The sequence below is a fragment of the Bubalus bubalis genome, chromosome 11, assembly GCF_019923935.1.
Source record: "Bubalus bubalis isolate 160015118507 breed Murrah chromosome 11, NDDB_SH_1, whole genome shotgun sequence".
NCBI classification, from domain to species: Eukaryota; Metazoa; Chordata; class Mammalia; order Artiodactyla; family Bovidae; genus Bubalus; species Bubalus bubalis.
Genome location: NC_059167.1, coordinates 68,561,404 through 68,578,239, shown reverse-complemented (window position 1 = coordinate 68,578,239; position 16,836 = coordinate 68,561,404).

Here is a 16,836-nt window from a genome sequence, read left to right as displayed (position 1 = left end):
TGAGATACCACTATTACTTACCAAGACATATAAAATTTAAAAGATTCATATAACGAAACATTAGCAAGTTTGTGGAGGCTTGTTTATTGCTGCAAGTATAAACTGGTAGAACCACTTGGAAAACTATTTGGCAGTATCTGCTAAAACTAAATATATGCATACCATCTGACCAGCAATTCTACTTCAAGGAAAATAACCAACAGAAACACATGCATAATTTTACCAAAAGGCACGCTAGGAATTTTCACGGCATTGCTATCATAACAGACAAAAATTTTTTAAGTTAATCACAAAACAGATGGATAAATAATGGTACACTCATAGAATACTATAAAAAATGAGAATGAACAAACTATCATCACAGGTAAAAAAAACTTAAAAGTCTTGCAAACACAATGTTGAGTGAAAGAAATCAGGGACAATATACAGTGAATGAACCATTTATACAAAAATGAACCATTTATACAAAAGTCATGAACTGGTAAAGCTAATCCATGAAGAGTGGAAGTCAGTATTGTGATTACTTTGGAGAGGTTAATGCCTGGGATGGGGCAAGGGGACAGCTAGTGATGGCTTATCTCTTGTTTTGTGAGACACTAATTACTTGGGTGTACAGACTTTGTGACAATTATTTAAACTATATACATGTGATTTTGTAAACTTTTCTGTGTGTTATATTTTAACAAAAAATTTACCTTAAGGAAGTACATATTGCTGGGGCTTTTTCTCAGACATAGAGAATCAGAAATTCCTGCTTAGAGGCCAGGGAATTTTATTATTAAAATAAAATTATTTAAATTATTAAAAATAAAAATTAAAGAACTAAAAATCAAAGCAGAAATAAATAGCCTAGGGACTAAAAAAGAAACTAAGAGTTGATTTTTTGAAAAGATAAACAAAATGAATAGACATCTAACTGGACTCACCAAGAAAAAAGAGACAGGATGCAAAATAAAGAAATCGGAAATGAAAAAGGAATTATAACTGACACCAGAGAAACACAGTGGATCATAAAAGATTACTATGAACAATTACTATGACAATAAAATGGATAACCTAGAAGAAATAGATAAATTCCTAGAAACATACAATCTACTAAGACTGAATCAGGAAGAAATAGAAAGCATGAACAAACCAATTATCAGTAATAAAATTAAATCTGTAATAAAAAAAATTCTGAACAAACAAAAGTACAGGACTAGACAATTTCACAGGTGAATCTAACCAAACATTTAAAGAATTAATGCCCATTCTTCTCAAATTATTCCAAAAAGTTAAAGAGAAAGGAGTACTTACAAACTCATTCTACAAGGCAAGCATCACTGATACCAAAATCAGACAAGAACACTAGAAAAAGATAAAATTATAGTCCAATATGACTGATGAACATAGATGCAAAAATCCTGAAGAGAATATTAGCAAACTGAATTCAGCAATACATTAAAAGAATTGTACACCATGATCAAGTAGAATTTATCTAAGGGATGCAAAGAGAGTTCAATATCCACAAATCAGTCAATATCACATGCCACATTAATAAACAATAAAAGCCATAAGATCATCTCAATAGATGCAAAAAAATTTTTTGAAAAAAAATCAACATATATTTATAATAAAACTTCTCAACAAACTGAGTATAGAGGGGGAAATACCTCAAAAAATAAAGGTCATATATGATAAAATCACAGCCAACATCATCAGTTCAGTTCAGTTCAATTGCTCAGTCGTGTCCGACTCTGCGACCCCATGAATCACAGCACGCCAGGCCTCCCTGTCCATCACCAACATCATATTCAGCAATAAAAAGAAAAATGAAAGCATTCCCTCTAAGATCAGGAACAAGACAATGCTACTCACTCTTACCAAAACTCCAATACTTTGGCCACCTGATGAGAAGAGCTGACTCATTTGAAAAGACCTTGATGCTGGGAAAAATTGAGGGTTGGAGGAGAAGGGGACGACAGAGGATGAGATGGTTGGATGGCATCACTGACTCGATGGACATGGGTTTGTATAGACTCCAGGAGTTGGTGATGGATAGGGAGGCCTGGCGTGCTGCAGTTCGTGGGGTCGCAAAGAGTCAGACATGACTGAGTGACTGAACTGAACTGAACTTACCACTTTTATTTAACATAGTATTGGAAATCCTAGCCACAACAATCATAAAAGAAAAAGAAATAAAGGATAATCAATTGAATAGGAAAAATTAAAACTGTCACTGTTTGTAAATGATTACATATATATAATGTTAATGACACTACCAATTACTATTAAAACTAATAAATGAATTCAGTAAAGATGCAAGATACAAATACATTTGTATATTTTGTATATACTTTTTATATTTATTTTTTGTATATTTTTGTATATATATTTGTATATACAAGATACAAATATATAGAAATCTGTTGCAGTTGTACACACTAACAGTGAACTATCAGACAGAGAAATTATTAAAACAATTCCATTTATACTTGCATCAAAAAGAATAAAGTACCTAAGAATAAATCTAACTAAGGAGGTAAAAGAAAACTATACCCTAAAAACCATCATAAGATACTGATGAAATAAATTTAAGACAGGACAAATGAATGGAAAGATAAAGTATGTCTATGGATTGGAAAAATCAATATTTTTAAAATGATCATATTTCCCAAGGCAATCTAAAAATGTAATATAATACGTATCAAAATACCAATAGTATTTTTCATAGAACTAAAACAAGTAATTCTAAAATTTATATGGACACATAAAAGTCCCCAAATAGCCAAAACAATCTTGAGAAAGAAGAATAAACCTGGAAGTATCACACTCCCTCATTTAAAATTACAGTTATCAAAATAGTATGGTACTGGGACAAAAACACATACATAGATCAATGGAATAGAATAAAAAGCCCAGAAATAACCCTACACTTGTATGGTCAGTTAATTTGCAACAAAGGGGGCAAGAATATACAATGCGGGAAAAACACTCTCATAAATGGTCTTAGGAAAACTGTACAACTACATTCAAAATAATGAAATTGGACTACTTTTATATATGTATATATACTTTCACATACCATGGCTCAGACAGTAAAGCATCTGTCTACAATGCAGGAGACCCGGGTTCGAGCCCTGGGTTGGGAAGATCCACTGGAGAAGGAAATGGCAATCCACTCCAGTACTATTGCCTGGAAAATCCCATGGACAGATGAGCCTGGTAGGCTACAGTCTATGGGGTCGCAAAGAGTCAGACACGACTGAGCAACTTCACTTTCATTTTCATACTTTCATATATATACTTTCATATATATATATATGTATATATATATATAAACTCAAAACAGTTTTAAAGTCATAAATGTAAGACTTTAAATCATGAAACTTTTAGAAGGAAAAACATTATACTCCATGACATCAGTGTTAGGGGTTTTGTTTTTGGATATATCTTCTCAGATAAGGGAAACAAGCAAAAATGAACAAATGTTACTACATAAAACTAAAAAGCTTTTGCATGGCAAAGGAAACTATCAATAAAACAAAAAAGCTTCCTACTGAATGAGAGAAGATGCTTGCAATAGATACATGTGTTAAGGAGTTAATATCCAAAATATAGAAATAACTCATACAACTCAACATTAAGCAAAAAACAACTCAAAAAATTAGCAGAGGGCCTGAATAAACATTTTTCTAAAGAAGATATACAAATGACCAACAGACACATGAAAAGATGCTTAACATCATTAATTGCCATGGAAATGCAAATCAAAAGCACAATGAAATACCAACGCACAGTTGTCAGAAGGGCTAACATTAAAGAGATAATATATAAGAAGTGTTGGTGAGGATGTAGAGAAAGGGAACCTTGAGCAGTATTGGTAAGAATATAAATTGGTACAGCTACTGTGTGAAAGAGTATGGAGACTGCTCAAAAAAATTAAAGCAAGAACTACTGTGCAATCCAGCGATTTCAATTCTGGGTATTCTTTCAAAGAAAATCAAAACACTAACTCAAAAAGACATCTGAACTATGATGTTCAGATCAGCATTATTCACAATAGCCAATATATGGAAGCAACCTAAGTGTCCACTAATAGATGAGTTGATAAAGATGTGATATACACACACACACATGCGCGCATGCACACACACACACATGCAAACACATACACACAATGTAATATCACTCAGCCATTAAAAAAAATAATAAAATCTTGCCATTTGTGACAACATGGAATAAGTGAAGTCAGACAGAGAAAGACAAATACCATATAATTTCACTTATATATGGAATCTAAAAAACAAATAAAATTTAGAAAAACAGAACGAATGAACAAACATAACAAAACAGAAATAGAATCATGGATACAGAGAACACATAAGTAGTTGCCAGATGGGAGGTTGGTGGAGGTTAATGGAGGGAGGTTAGTGAGGGAAATAGATGGGAGATTGAAAGGTAAAACTTCCAGTTACAAAATAAGTGAGTCACAAGGATGAAAAGTACTTTATGAATGATATAATCAATAATAATGTAATAGCTTTATAAGGTGACTAGACTTGCAAACATTTTCTTAAAAAAAGAAAAAAACATTCCCAGTTATTCTAATAAGCAATTAGTTTTGGGAATGGCCAAGAATAACTCCTGCAGAAGCAAAATACTAAAAATTAGTCAAATACAAAGCAAAATACAAAAAAACTTAAAAATTCTAATGTCAGAAGGTTTATTTCACATTGAGCAACATATCCTAGAAAACAAGTAGACCAAGGAAGAGGACATTTCAGTCACATAAAGTCACATGCCCCTGCCTGGGTGATCAGATGGAGAATCTGGATTCAGTCCAGCAAGAGCCACCTGCCCTCTTTCAAGTGCAGGCTGCAGCTGCAGAGACAATAATACAGCTGTGGAATATCGTCAGAGAGTCCCTTTACCCACATTCTTGTCCTGATGAGTCACTCTGTAAAAAAAAGTATGTAACTGTTGTGTGCTGAATCTCAGCCTCTGAAATCAAGCAGCAAGTTAATTCACTTTAGAGAAGGGGGGAAATCCCTCTCTCCTGCCTTCTGTAATGGAGGTAACCCAGTCCTCAGCCTCCCATGCCCCTCCATGCCAAGTAAGCAGGCTGTGGGTTTCCTGGTAAAGAGAAGTTGTCTTCTTTGGATCAAGCTAGACTGATGTGAATTTTGAAACGTCCAAACAACTTTGCAATGCTCTCCGCTTAACAATGCTATACTATGTTATCCTGACAAAGGGCTATGCAAAGGCTAAAATAAAATCAGTGAGTCTCAATTCTTCCAGTAAATGTTCTTTGGAGATCTCTGATCTAGCTGACTCAATTAAACCATTGTTAGCAAAATCAATTAGGATTTTGTCTTGTATTTGTTCTGTCACCTTGAGGGTTTATTCTTAAAAATGACTGTGTTGAAGAAAATCATCAGGTGACCTCCTCCCTAAAAATCCAAACTGATTTATTTATTTTTTATTGAGTTGCTATTGCCTACTCAACAGCTTCATTTGGATGGCTAACAGGCAGCTCAGATTTAACATGTTCTATACTAAGACTCTTGAGAGTCCCTTGGACTGCAAGGAGATCCAACCAGTCCATTCTGAAGGAGATCAGCCCTGGGATTTTTTTGGAAGGACTGATGCTGAAACTGAAACTCCAATACTTTGGCCAGTGTGAAGAGTAGACTCATTGGAAAAGACCCTAATGCTGGGAGGGATTGGGGGCAGGAGGAGAAGGGGACGACAGAGGATGAGATGGCTGGATGGCATCACTGACTTGATGGACGTGAGTCTGAGTGAACTCTGGGAGTTGGTGATAGACAGGGAGGCCTGGCTTGCTGCGATTCATGGGGTTGCAAAGAGTCGGACACGACTGAGCGACTGAACTGAACTGAACTGAACTGAGGAATAAAGAACAAACCTGAGTCTCTAATACAGCATTAGCCCTTGACAAGACAAATAAGTCACATGTTGGCAAGTTAACTACATTGGTTCCCTTCCATCCAGAAATGGGTATGATTCCCTTGACAGGAATTAATTCATATTCTGGTTATAGGTTTGCATTCCCTGTGTGCTAGGTCTCAGCCAGTACCAACTATTCAAAGAAACAAGAGTTTGACCCACCAACATGGAATCCAGTATCATATGGCAGCAAATTAGGGAATCCATTGTATAGCACAGAGGTTAACAGTAACAAGCTGACCTTGAAATGTGCTTTACTATTGGCTGAACTGAATTAAATCCCAGCACCGCTAATTACTATGCTTGGGACCACAGGCTCCACCAGATTTATCACATGTCACAGTACCCAGAGACATCTGGTTTGATAGAGCTATGGAAGACCTACCTGTCCTTGTGAAGGTGCAACTCTGGAGCCAGCTTAGAGATGAGGAAGACACACATATACCTTAAATCAATCTTCATGCTGCTGCTACTGCTGCTAAGTCGCTTCTGTCATGTCCGACTCTGTGCGACCCCATAGATGGAAGCCCACCAGGCTCCCCCATCCCTGGGATTCTCAAAGCAAGAACACTGGAGTCGGTTGCCATTTCCTTTTCCAATGTGTGAAAGTGAATAGTGAAAGTGAAGTCACTCAGTTGTGTCCGACTCTTAGCGACCCCATGGACTGCAAACTACCAGGCTCCTCTGTCCATGGGATTTTCCAGGCCAGAGTACTGGAGTGGGTTGCCGTTGCCTTCTCCGTTATGTGGTGCCATATTATCAAAAAGGAACATAACACAGATTTGGGAAATAGATCGCAAAAGTAAGAGTAACTCTGCTTCCTTGTCAGTGACCCACTTGAGGAATCTGTGCTTATCATCAATACAACTAAGGTTTTGTGGATATGGAAGTCATGTTTCTCAGAGAAGGGACATTTCTACCAGTGAATGCAAGAGTTTTATTAAGTCTTAAGGTAAAGTTGCTGCTTAGTCACTTTGGGTTCCTTGGTCAAGAGATCAACAGGTTAGGAAAGGAACTGCCACCCTAGTAGATCTAAGTGAAACTGATTAGGGTAGAAATGGATGTCAAGAGCAATAAGTGTCCTGCAGAGGTGCCAGTTGTGAGAAACTTCAAATGGGAACATTTCTTTGCTCTGCAAAAATCAAGTTCCATTTTAGGATGTCTCTTTTTGGAAGGTGAAAGAAAGTTTCATTAACGAAGAACAATAACTTCCATATAATATGTGCTAACTTTGTGTTTGGCACCATGTAAAGCGCTTAACATTCATCTTGTCGTTTACCCATCTCAGCAGCTCTATAAAGTCAGTACTAACATTATGCCCATTGTACAGATGAGAAAGTCAAAGCTTAGCATGTTTCAGAGCTGGGATCCAAACTCAACGCCAACGTTCTTATACTAGGTAGTGCCACTCCCATCACCAGCTTACATCACCTATTCCATTAACAGAAAACTCTCCTCTCTCTGTGGCCTCCTCTCTCTTTCTCTCTCTTCCCAACCCCTTGCACTAGCTTTCCCACTCTCATCTTGCCCTGGCCTTCAACAAGCAACCCCTTAATATGTATACATGTACCTACACATCTATATATTCACTATCATCACGGTGCTCATATTAAAATACACACATATCAAGTTTCAGCACTATAAAGAGATTTGTTCATTTCCAAAGATAGCCACATGAAGAAGGTTTGAAAAATCCTCTGAGAAAAGGCCCAATTCTTTGGATGATAGGAGTGGGATGCTGGGAAAATATCTGTATCCCTAGTAGGAAAACTTAAAAGACATTTCAAAATTCTCTTAGTCATGCATCAAGGACTCTTGAGAAAGACCAGTCACTCTGGCTATTTTTATTACTGAGAAAATTTAAACACTCTTATATTTGTTTTGTGGTTTCCTAGGCTATCTTTTACAGAGGTCATTCTGGATCATAATTAAGAGAGGAAGAGCTACAGTGGAGAATTGATGAAGCAGAGTAACAGCATATTCTCTTTTTCCAGACAAATCCTTGGGTCATTATAGAAAACAAAAAGGAAGGGCCTGGCATTCATTATTGAATGTTTCATTGAATGTCTTTATAGCATAGGCTCTTCTTTGTAACTGTCTAATTCCATCCTCACAAAAATCCTGTCAAGTAGATAATGTTGACTCTCTTTAGTAATGGGCTAAACCAAGATTTAGAGACTTGTCCACACTCATACCGACAGTAGGTGGCAGAGCCGGAATTTGAACCCATATCTCTGGGTTCTTACTGAATCACTGACTAGATTCTAGAGTTTCTTTTCTTAACAACTATTTCTTGTTCTATTTCTTGTTCTTATTAGCCTCTCAATTTTAAAATAGATTTGAGCCAATTGTTTTTATGTGTCTGTCTGGAAGATGTTAAGAATAAAATCAATACTGTGATTGGATCAAAATTGGAGGTCTTGTTTCCCAAAGCAGTAACACTTCTATAAGGGAACAAACCTTAAGGTTTGGCTGTCACCCAGTCCCTTCAGGTTCCTTGGCCAAGGGACCAGCAATCAAGGAAAGGATTCACCACCCTAGTAGGAGTAAATAAACCTGATAGCTGGGGGAAGACAGAACTACTCTGCAACTCTGAAGTCAGGGAAGAACACATTTGGTACCTAAGTGACCCATAGGGCATCAGTTGGTCTTCTTCTGCTCCATTTTGACAGTAAATAGATGAGGACAGCAGAAGAGCATGGCGACCAGGACCTCAACATTACTATTGCCTAAAATAAGATGTATAAAATTGTGGATAGCTAGCAGCACTTGGAACAAGTTATAACTGGGCACAAGAAAGTGCCACAGGAGGACAGAGGACAACCCACAAGTAGCAACTCAGGAATGTTTTCTTCTGACTGTGGATGCCTTTGACAGGTTCCTATGGGCTGTAAGCCATCAGCACGAAACTTGTTTTATACTCCCTGAATTTTGGTCATAAAGATGAGAAGAGGCGGTCAACTCAGAATTCTTTCTGGTATCCCTTGTGATCAGCCTAAAAAATCAGAACAAATGAGACCTCCTGAGTAGATCTGTGGTCTCACATCCCCTGAACTCCCCTATCTAAACAGGGTCCATACTTTTCCCACATTCCAGATTCAGTGATTTATTGCAGAAGCTTGAGAAGCGGCCTGAGGATTTCATTTTCTTGTAAACAAGCAGTCCTTTCTTGACTGTTAAGGTGACAATAGAAGTGCAATGTGAAGCCAGACCTTCTGCCAAATACCTTTTCTAGTGCACCTTTCATAGGATAGCTTAACATTTTTCTCAGACAAATGAATGAGTGAATGAATAAATGAACACTTGCGCTCTCAAACCTGGCCAAGAAGCTTATATCTCAAGTCTCCGAGTTACAAAATAATGGAAAGAGGGGACTCATCATTTCTAGAGAGCTCCTATTAAATAGTTTAATATATTGATTTATTTGATAATTGAATTATCCCTTCACATAAAATATGTGTCTGGTATTTGTCAAGCATGTGTTAGGGGTCAAATATAAATATGTCATAACTGTATCCTCAAGAAATTGAAAACTGAGCGAAACCATGGAATGTAATATTTATAGATAACTGCGATAGAAGGAGAAAGTATGAAATTCTTATTTCTGAACAGGATAGGGATATTATGTAATATATTATATAAAATAGGTGATGGCTAAATAAAAATGAGGAGGAAGGTTATTTCAAGAGAAGAAGCAAAGCATAAAAGTTGTAGTTATGAAACAGAGAATATCTGATGTGGTTATAGCAGAGGGGTCATGAGTATGGATGAGTGGTTGAAAGTGAAGATAGAAAATTAGAAGGGGCTTGGACCCCAATTTTGGTATGGACTTTATATTCTATAGGCAATGGGGATCCATTAGACGTTTCAAACAGGAGTGATTTAATAATACATGTTTCATCTCTTCTGTGTTTCTAATGGTTCTCTTCCTTTCATACTAACCACATTACTACTTACTCCTCTGTCCATGGGGATTCTCCAGGCAAGAATACTGGGGTGGGTTGCCATGCCCTTCTCCAGGGGATCTTCTCAACCCAGGGATCGAACCTAGGTCTCCTATATTGCTGGCAGATTCTTCACCATCTGAGCCACCAGGGAAGCCTTCACATTACTTCTCTAATCTTTATGTTTCTCTTACTGTTGCTTAATTGTGGGCACTCACCTAAGTTGATGCTACTTCTTTCTCCTTTTCTAGTGAATAATTCCTGCCTCATAAATCCAACTGTCACCTCTCTGCTAATAACTTAAATCTTTATCACCTTTCTGCATCTTTCATTCATTTTTAGTCTATTTTTCTCACGATGTAGAAGTCATCTCTATTGGAATGTGGGATGGTTTGGTGAGGTATGAACCTGGTTAGGATGAGCTGAATTCCCCAGACTCCTTTCTGGTATGTTTATTCTTTTTATTTTTTTTACATTTTAACTTTTATTTTGCTTTCAGTAACTTTCATGCACATTCATATTTTCACAAAGTTATAATTATGGCATATTCAAAATTGGGAGTATGAATTAAATGTTTCCCAGAGCTGGCTGAAGAACGTCATAATATTTTAGGGATTGGATTTCAGAATAACACAAATCTGAGTTCAAATCATGATTTCCACTTCTCAGCTTGTGACATTAGGCAAGTTATGCTCCTGATTAGGGTAGGCTACAAGGAGAGCTGAGAGGCAGGCAGGAGGCAGCAGCCATTCTGTTGCGCACATACGTACCTTCTCCAAGTTACTCAACCAAACTATAGTCTAGGTACTGATGAAGGATTTTACACATGTAATTAAGGCCTCTAATCAGTTGATTTGGGGTTTATCAAAAGGGAGATTATCCTGGAGGTGAGGAAAGGAGGCTCACCTAATTCAGTGAAAGCCCTTTAAAGAAGGAATAGGACTTCCCTGAAGATCAGACACACTAGGTAGGCCTGCATGCTCTTCTGTCCCCATGCTCTTCCTGTGGACCTCAAGCTTCAGATGGAGCTCACGATAGTCCTGCCCATTTCTGACCATCCCTTCCCGAATGCGTGCTCTTTGGACTTCAGTCTTGCCCAGCCAGCCCCCATAACTGTGTAAGCCAATTCCACATAATAAGTAAAAAAATACATACTATACATATATGAGACTCATTATATGTTTTATATATAAAATATGCTTTATATATAAATACATTTTATATATGTAAATATGTTATATATGTGTGTGTGTGCGTGTATATATACACACACACACACACACACACACACATATATATATATATATGTTCATGTGTGTAAATAGGGAGGATAGATCTCTCCCTGCTGGTTCTACTTCTTTTCTTTTTTATCTAACTCACAAGACACTATTTTCTGGAATTTGAAAGAAAGGAGGAGGGCAGTTTTGTCATTTTTTTCTTCTCACTTATAGTAGGTAGTAACCCCTAGGTCCCAATAGGTTCCCTTTGAAATCTCTCTCTTCTGCTATTGAAAACCAGCCTCTCCTTGTCTCAAGCTGAGATGATTTTCCTTCTTCCTAAGGTTTTTCTCTCTCAAGTCATATTCTCTTTCAATAGTGTCGACCTAAAGACCTCCTTACATGTTACCATTTATTGCTCTGTTACAAGGGGCACACCAATGCCTAAGGTTAAAATCTAACTTTTTTATGACAGCATTTAATAAGACTTCCAAAAATATTGTCTCATAAGTAACATAGTAAAAGTGATTGTCAGAATACAGTAAGGACTTCTATGCAAGGCAGTCTGAGAAGTAACTTGTAGAGTTAGCTCATTTAACACTCACCAAAACCCACAAAGGGTATACAATTATTATCCGCATTTTATAGGGATAACACTGAGGCAAAGGAAGTTAATTCACTTACTACTTCACCTATCAAGGAAATGGGGCATCTGGGATTTGAATCCAGGTCACCCAACCCTAGCGCACCATCCTCACAGCAGGATCCTCTATGACCCACCTCCCAGAATATTGGAAATAAAAGCAAAAATAAACAAATGGGACCTAATTAAACTTAAAAGCTTCTGCACAACAAAGGAAACTATTAGCAAGGTGAAAAGACAGCCTTCAGAATGGAAGAAAATAATAACAAATGAAGCAACTGACAAACAACTAATCTCAAAAATATACAAGCAACTCCTGCAGCTCAACTCCAGAAAAATAAATGACCCAATCAAAAAATGGGCCAAAGAACTAAATAGACATTTCTCCAAAGAAGACATACAGATGGCTAACAAACACATGAAAAGATGCTCAACATCACTCATTATCAGAGAAATGCAAATCAAAACCACTATGAGGTACCATTCCACACCAGTCAGAATGGCTGCGATCCAAAAGTCTACAAGGAATAAATGCTGGAGAGGGTGTGGAGAAGAGAGAACCCTCTTATACTGTTGATGGGAATGCAAACTAGTACAGCCACTATGGAGAACAGTGTGGAGATTCCTTAAAAAACTGGAAATAGAACTGCCTTATAATCCAGCAATCCTACTGCTGGGCATACACACTGAGGAAACCAGAAGGGAAAGAGACACGTGTACCCCAATGTTCATCACAGCACTGTTTATAACAGCCAGGACATGGAAGCAACCTAGATGTCCATCAGCAGATGAATGGATAAGAAAGTGGTGGTACATATACACAATGGAGTATTACTCAGCCATTAAAAAGAATACATTTGAATCAGTTCTAATGAGGTGGATGAAACTGGAGCCTATTATACAGAGTGAAGTAAGCCAGAAAGAAAAACACCAATACAGTATATTAACACATATATATGGAATTTAGAAAGATGGTAACAATAACCCTGTATACGAGACAGCAAAAGAGACACTGATGTATAGAACAGTCTTATGGACTCTGGGAGAGGGAGAGGGTGGGATGATTTGGGAGAATGGCATTGAAACATGTATAATATCACATATGAAACGAGTCACCAGTCCAGGTTCAATGCACGATACTGTATGCTTGGGGCTGGAGCACTAGGACGACCCAGAGGGATGGTATGGGGAGGGAGGAGGGAGGAGGGTTCAGGATGGGGAACACATGTATACCTGTGGAGAATTCATTTCGGTATTTGGCAAAACCAATACAATGTTGTAAAGTTTAAAAATAAAATAAAATTAAAAAAAAATAAATAAAAGATAAAAAAAAAACTATCCTGAATTCTCACTGTCCCTGAATATGTGACACTCATTTTCTCATCTGTTCATCTATTTTCCTTTCAAATAATACACTTTCTCCTTGCTCTTTACCCATCCAATTCTTGGACCTGATTCAAGTTCTACCATCTCCAAATAATAGCCACTCATTGTTATAAGTCATGCAAACTTCACTCTCAATATCTGCTATATTGATTTGTGTGAATGACTCTTTTCTCCATTTAGAGTATAAAGGATCACATTTACATTTCTTTTATACAGCTAAGAAGCCCTCTACAAAAAGATATTTTATTAGTACAGTCATGCAGTTATGGTGCTGGAGGTAAAAATAGAAAAGTTCCCTCTGTGGGTCAGATTGATTAGTGGAGACCTTGCTGAATAATTTCACAATTCTTTGCCCTTAGAAAATCATTCCAATGCAAACAGGGCTCTGCCACCCTTAACATTTCTCCATGACCTGCGCCAGCATTTTACATTTCTCTGCTTGTGTGTACTTGTTCTGATTTTATTTTGATGGAAAGTATTAAGTAGAGAAAAAGGAAAATTGTCTCTGACAGAAAAACTTGAGATAGAAGTATTCTAATACATTTGTGTTTCTCTAGTGCTTGGTGTCGGAGAAGGCAATGGCACCCCACTCCAGTACTCTTGCCTGGAAAATCCCATGGACAGAGGAGCCTGGTGGGCTGCAGTCCATGGGGTCGCTAAGAGTCGGACACGACTGAGTGACTTCACTTTCACTTTTCACTTTCATGCACTGGAGAAGGAAATGGCAACCCACTCATGTTCTTGCCTGGAGAATCCCAGGGACGGGGGAGCCTGGTGGGCTGCCGTCTATGGGGTCACACAGAGTCGGACACGACTGAAGCGACTTAGCAGCAGCAGCAGCAGCAGCAGCAGCAGCGCTTGGTGTATTAAACAGATTTGTAGATGTTAACTGACTGAATATTTTTCTTTTACTGTTTCTTTGTATGTTCCTCTATTAGAATATTATTGAAGTACCATTAGTTATTTATATCTCCCTTTGAAGAATCATGTCTTAACATTTTTAAGTATCTAGCATAATTTCCCAAAATGGTCATCAGGTGAATGATAGGGGGAAAAATGAAACAGTTTAATTCTATTTCCTGTGAAACCATAATAATCACTGGTTTATTAAATCAGAATATGGTTATTGTTTTTTTTTTCACTCTTTTTATAGTACTTCAGTTACAAATACTCCTCTGAACTACTCATTGAGAAATTTCACTTTGATTTGATTAATGTGAAAGAGATCCTGTGGCAATGGGACTGTTCTATATTTTGACTGTGGAGCTCAATTCAGAAACCTACCCATGTGATAGAATTACATAGGACTAAATGCATGCATAGAGGAGTCTAAGTAAAACTAAGGAAATCTGAACATCTGAGTAAGATCAGTGGATTTTGTCAACATCAATATCTGTTTGATATTTAATGGTAGTTTTGTAGAGGTAATATTTGTAAGATATCACCACTGGGGAAACTAGATAAAGGAAACATGGGAACTTTCTGTGTTATTCTTAAAACTGCATGTGAATCTATAATTATCTCAAAATAAAGCTTTTTTAAAATTACCAATTTCTTTACCAGTGGTTTCATAATGCCTTGAGGTCAGTGCAATCGCCATCAGCGGGATCAATCAGATGCTGTTAACCTTCCAGAATATGTTTTGGATACACAATTTGAAAAAAATGCCCCAAACCTAAAGTGGTACAGAGGGAAAGCTATGATGAAATGACCTTTGGATGGAGTTTTGCTCTTGGAGTTTCTTCTTCTTCTTGCCACTTTCTCTTTTTCACATTTTACTGAATTGCATTGCTGTACACCTTGAGGAAAGTGGGTTATTTAAATCTGATTCTATATTCATTCTCTGTAAGGTTGTAGAGATGTCACTGAAGTTTCCCTTTGTCTTTTGTCAACAAATGAGAAAAATGTTTCCAAATCAGATATTAAAATTCCAAGAGAATGCTTGAAATATGGAGTGGTGTTGATTGCATTTATATAATAATAGCTGTAGTCTTTTGTGTTGTCAATATTGTAACTGTACCAAGAGCTTTCCACACTGTCTGGAACTGGGCAGTTTGTGGAGCTAGAAGCTTTGTGTCAAAGAAACTGTTTTCCTGTGAATTGTCTCCAATTGCATCAAACAGCTCCAGTACATTGGGAATGACCAAGAGAAACCTCAGGAGGATATGTTCACGCTGATGAGACAGTTGCTTTGTTCTCCTAGTGGGGATAAAGGCATAGATCTAGGAATGCCAGTTCATCTGCTGTAAGTCATTAAGTGCAAACAGGGTGATAAATGGGGTTAGTAATAGGAAGAAGTCCCTTCTAAGATGGTCTCAGAAGCCTTCACAGAGAACATGGACCACCACAGAGACCAGACTCTTTCCTACAGAAAAAGGAAGTCTGTGCTTATGTGCCTGTTTGCTTCTCTCTGACCTAGCTGGCTCCTATCAAAGCGAAACTCCTTTCCTTTGAATTTGAGCTGACTTGAACCTGGACTGAATCCCACTATGGTATTTGGGGGAATCCAGAAAGATTCTCCTTTTCCAGTGGAGATCCATATAAGGCAATGGTATCCAGCCTCAAAGGATTGTGGTCAAGGGCAGATGTAGGGCTTCCTGGACTGGACACTGGCCATCATTAATCATGAATCAAGCCTTCATCTCCTAAGGACACTGGCCTTTTCTATATATATAGGTTGTTTAACCAAAGCTATACTTGTGCCCTGGGGAAGGGGAATTGCTTATAGAGCACAGATTTCTCTTCCTGGATTGACCTCTAATTATTAAGCTTTGGAAGAAGTAATTTATTTTTCATGGCACAATTCCTTAAAATTGAATATGTGTGTGTGTGTGTATGTGTGTATATCTCCACATGTTTTAATTCTATCTTTCCATTTATCACTACATTCCTGAGTTTTCCCTTCTTTCACGTTAATTCAATGACATCTCCTCCCTTCTGTTACCACTCACACATTCGTTCCCAGGTATCCTCTGGCTTATATATTTCTTCATCTAAACTTCTTATTAAAAAATCTCTTGGTACTTTCTCTCAGTTCCATTTTCTTGCACACAGCCTCTCACCCAACATCTCTGTGTGCGTCTCTGCTTTTTCTCTCCCATGCACACGCACTTATATGAACTCGCCATATCCCAGTTCACTCTTGGTTCCCTGGGCTGGCACTTAGTCTTTAGTATAGTGTGGCCACTGATTTTCTTGCTACCATGGGTATAACACAAAAGTGGGCTGGGACTAGATGGAAGAGACTAGACTGTGGGAGGACTAAATGACAGAATACTGGGAGGAGGGTCATCTCCTAAGCATCTTCAGTTGGGGGCTAAGGATGTGCTGAGGCAGCAGGAGAGTGTGAAAAGGCAGGTCCAACGTCAGCAGCCTGAACTAGTGATCTGCTGCTACTGCTGCTAAGGCACTTCAGTCGTGTCCGACTCTGTGCGACCCCATACACGGCAGCCCACCAGGCTACCCCGTCCCTGGGATTCTCCAGGCAAGAACACTGGAGTGGGTTGCCATTTCCTTCTCCAATGCATGAAAGTGAAAAGTGAAAGTGAAGTCACTCAGTCGTGTCCGACTCTTCGCAACCCCATGGACTGCAGCCTACCAGGCTCCTCCGTCCATGGGATTTTCCAGGCAAAAGTACTGGAGTGGGGTGCCATTGCCTTCTCCGAACTAGTGATCAGGATGCAGTAAAACTACAGTC